This window comes from Cryptomeria japonica, chromosome 10 (assembly GCF_030272615.1).
Source record: "Cryptomeria japonica chromosome 10, Sugi_1.0, whole genome shotgun sequence".
NCBI classification, from domain to species: domain Eukaryota; kingdom Viridiplantae; phylum Streptophyta; class Pinopsida; order Cupressales; family Cupressaceae; genus Cryptomeria; species Cryptomeria japonica.
This window is the reverse complement of record NC_081414.1, coordinates 245,291,186-245,296,093: the sequence shown is the minus strand read 5'-3', so window position 1 is coordinate 245,296,093 and position 4,908 is coordinate 245,291,186.

Genomic DNA, 4,908 nt, shown 5'->3' with positions numbered 1-4,908 from the left:
GGGCATGATAAAATTGAACTCATAATCAGAAATATTCATAGTTTTTGTTTTGGTCCGAGACAAATTTACATAACTCAAGAACATCGTTGAGGTTGAAAATTTGCTTAAGGATCTTAGGAACCCTAAGGGTGACAACACTGGATTCTTGTCCTTATACCAGATCACAAAGGAGAGAAGGAGTAATTGATAATTATTTTTAGGAATTGCAGGGGTTACCATTTGCCACAAATTTCACTCCCAAAATAAATACTAAAAGTAGGCCTTCCTCTCCCACCAGGACTACTCCTATACCTTCCTCTTCAAGCCATTGGCAAGCACTAACACTTACTGGAGTTCAAGCCCCCCCCCCTTGTAACTATTTACCCTGTATTCATTATGGCCCAACCATGGGGTGTTGCAGTTGGACCTCTTGCCCCTAGAGCTCATAATCCACTTCCAAAAGGAGCAAGGGATGTTCTACCTAAGTTTAATGGAGATGGAAAAGTCTTAGTTGAGGAACACTTGAATTCTTTTAATGTAGCTACTGGGATACTAGCGTTACAATTTGAGGATGTGGCTGTTAGGATTCTTGCCCAAACTCTTACTGAAGGGGTAGCATATTGGTTTAGTCATCTGCGAGCAGGATCTATAATTGACTGGCAAACAATGAAAACCACTTTTGAGAAAAGGTTCAAGAGCGCTGATGATGAACACTCTTTACTGGCTCAACTCACACAAATGAAAAAAGAAATTCATGAGCCAATGAGGGACTATGTAGCCAAGTATAATAAGATCATCCATAAAATTCCCCAGGCTAAGAGACCAACTGCTGACAATCAACAATGTTTCTTTATAAACTCCATGCCTCCCGATGTTGGTTTTCACCTCAGAAGAAATAGGCCAGTTGATCTCGAGACTGCACAAAATGAAGCTATAGAACTCGAAGATGACTTGATAACTGCCGGGAAATGGAGAAAGGATGTACAAATGCATCAAGGTCAACCCCAAGCTTCCACCTCTTCGACTGATCCAGTTGTTCAAAGGCTAGTTAACGATATGATTACTTTGAAGAGGTAGATACCAAAACTTGGAGTTTCCTACCCACAACCTTATCAAGATATAAGCAGGAAAACCCCAAACCAATATAATTATGGACGATCTTTGCAATTGCCTGCTGCCCCGCAAAGATTGCAAATTGAGGCTCCACTTGAGAAGGGTGCTATGTGCTCTTTTCACCTCACTACAGATCATGATGAAGGTTCTTGTCCGGATATGATAAGACATGTTCAAATGAAAAACACAAAGGATGAATTAGGAGAGTTCTCTGAAGCAGAGAAAATTCAAGAGATACCTAGCGACTCTAGATCATTCTACCTCGAATATGAGTCAAATTCAAAAAGAGGAGGAAATATTTTGGCAACTCTTGAAGATCCTGCATGTGCAATCCTGACAAGGAATCAACGGACCTCCCAACCTGCTCCCTTTGCAAGCTCTTTCAGAGCTAACTACAAAGGCAAAGATTCCACAAGTAATGGTTTTCCTTCTCATGCAAAGACTCCTAAGGTTAAGGTTTTGCAAAGAAATCTGGAAAATAAGAATAGTTCTTCTCCTTCCTCTTCCTTTGACATGATTGAGTTTTGTAAAGCTTCGACTGTTCAACTTTCCACTACAGAATATTTAAAATTGAACCCAAAGGAACTAGACAAACTGGTCAAGTATGTTAAAGGAGATTCTTCTTCAGACTCCTCAGCGCATGAATGTGTAGAGCATAGTGATTTATTTAATGCTGGAAAACCTGCATCTATCCCACGCCCTTCCGCTGACTTGGCCGATCCCTGTACTTTTCATAATGCTGAAAATAGGCTTGAAATTAAGGCTCTGAAGCCTGAACCTTTCTACATATCTCTTCTCCTGAATGGTCAAAAGCTTAGCAATTGCATAATAGATTCAAGAGCATCAGACAACATAATGCCTTCATCCATTGCTAGGTCTTTAGGTTTAACTCTCACAAAAACATTTGGGAGATGCTATTCAATGGATGGGAAATAGGTCCCTCTTATTGGACAGGTAAAGGATGTCCAGGTAGTGCTAGTAGCATGCCCTGATAAAAGAATAAAATTGACTATTTTGGTTGCTGACATTCCTGCAAGTTATGGGATGCTCTTGAGTAGAACTTTTTGTAAGGACCTTGGAGGTGAAATTAAGATGGACTGGTCAGAAGCTATTATCCCACTTGGAAAACAAAAAATCAAGCTTGAACCTGAGCTGAAAAATAAGTACACTATCTTTCTTTCTGATAACCCTAAAGCCCAGATTTTGTTCCAAGAATGCAAATTTGGAAACTATCTCATCCTTGCCCCTGGAAAAAAAGAACCTGCAGAAGCAGTTGATGAACTTGGCGGGTTGTGGCAGATGGAATTCGATGGAAGTTGTGCCAACTCTGGCTCTGGAGTCGGGGTAGTTCTGCTTTCCCCAAATGGTAACATTTTTCCTTTCTCTTTCAAGTTGGATTTTAAGAATACTAATAATTCTGTGGAGTATGAGGCATTATTATTAGGATTAAATGAGGCCAAATGTAAAGGTATCAAATTGCTCAAAGTTAAAGGTGATGCAGAGTTGATTGTCAGATAGGTGAGAAATGTCTATACAGTTAAGAATGACAGATTGAGACATTATAGAAATAGGGTTTGGGATGAGATGAAATTTTTTGATGCCTTCTCGATTGAAGCTATACCAAGGGATCGAAACAATAGGGTAGATTCGTTGGCTGTTTCAGCTTCTCTTTTGTTACCACATCCAGACTTTAAGGATGATTCATATAGGATTGAAATGATTTATAGGCCTAGTGTCCCTGATAATGTAAACCATTGGCAAGTATTTGATGCAGATGCTCAGATCAAAGACTTTCTAGAATGTGTTCAGTCATTCTCCCAATCATATTTTGAAGGTTTTGAAAATAATTGCAAGGAGTTTAGTCTTGACCCGGGTGTTGATCCTACAAATAGTTTCATTCAGCTTAAAGGCAACAAAATTCTGAAAGGGCTAGTGACTCTGGAGAGGTTTTTCACCCACGATGATGTGTTCATAGGCAAGAAAGCCCCCGAGGATAACGAGAAAGGAAGTTGTGAGAAGATTAACCTAGGAGATGAATCTAATCCCAAGGTGGTAACAATTGGCAAATGTTGCTCCTCCGAGGAAAAATGAATTCTTAGTGAACTATTAAAGGAATATATTGATGTTTTTTGCTTGGTCCTATGATGATTTGAAGGAGTTTAGGGATGGGCATTTTCAGCATCAGATTCCGTTGAAGTCAGGTGTCTCTCCTTTTAGACAAAAATTGAGAAATTTCAACCCTATAATGGCAGACGCAATCTTTAAAGAGGTTGATAAAATGCTTAAAGCAAGAATCATATATCCAATTCATCATTCTACCTGGGTAGCCAATATTGTGCCTGTGAGGAAGAAGAATGGAGAAATTCAGATTTGTGTGGATTTTTGTAATCTGAATCAAGCAAGTCTTAAGGATAACTATGCCTTACCCAATATGGATCATATTCTACAGACTATATCTGGCTCAGAAATGATGTCAATGTTAGACGGTTTTTCTGGTTACAATCAGATTAGTGTTGCAAGGAATGAGCAACACATGACAGCATTCATCATTCTGTGGGGAACATTCGCATATAACCGTATGCCTTTTGGTTTAATAAATGTCAGAGCCACCTTTCAAAGGGCTATGGATTCCTCTTTTAAGGATTTTCGTGACAGAATTATTGTTGTTTACCTGGATGACCTGATAGTGTTTTCTAAAGAGAGGAAGAATCATCTCAAGGATCTGAGGGCAGTTCTGCGGCGTTGTCGAGAGCATGGAATCTCCCTGAACCCAAAGAAGTCAGTTTTCTGTGTAACTGAGGGCAAATTACTGGGACACATTGTTTCAAAAGAAGGAGTCAAGATTGATCTTGAGAGAGTTAATGCAATTCAACATCTCAGTTTACCTTCAAATAGGACTGGAGTAAGGTCTTTCTTTGGTCAAGTGAATTTCTTAAGGAGGTTCGTACCGGAGTTTGTAGAAACTACCAAACACATCATCAGCCTATTGAGTGAAACCCACCCTTTCAAATGGACTGAAGAAGCCAAAAAAGCTTTTGAGAAAATCAAGAGTTCAGTTGCAAATGCGCCTACTCTCATTAACCCAGATTTCACAAAGGATTTCATTTTGTACTGCTATGCATCAGAACATACAATGTCCGGAATACTGTTGCAAATGGATGAATCTGGGATAGAAGCACCTATTGCATTCATGAGCGTTCCACTCAAGAAGCATGAGCTTAAGTATTCGCTTTTGGAGAAACACGCCTTTGCTGTGGTCAAGGCTGTGAAACAATTTCAATATTAGATTCTGCACTCTCACTCTTTGGTTTTTGTTCCAGACTCTGTAGTGAAAAGCATTTTAACTCAGCAAGAGGTCAGACTCGATAAAAGAGAAACTTGGGTAACAAAAATCCAGGAATATGATCTAGACATTTGCCCTACAAAGACAATCAAAGGACAAGGCTTATGCAGATTAATAGTAGAAAATGAGATGGAAACAAAAATAGAATTACCATTGACTCTATTTGTTGGATTGCAGGATACCTGGTTTTCTGATGTGGCCTACTATTTGACTTATGGCAGCTGCCCAAGTCATTTGTCAGCACAAGAACAAAGGAATCTTAAGTTAAAGGCTGCTAAGTATGTTATTTGGCAGGATGTCTTGTACAAAAAAGGTTTGGATGGAACATACTTAAGGTGTGTGGATAAGCCTCAACAGCAAAAACTTCTGGAGGTCTATCATGATGAAGCCTATGGTGGACACTTCTCATCCTCTGTCACTGCTTTCAAAATTTTAAGGAATTATTTTTATTGGTCTGGCATGTTTTGAGATGC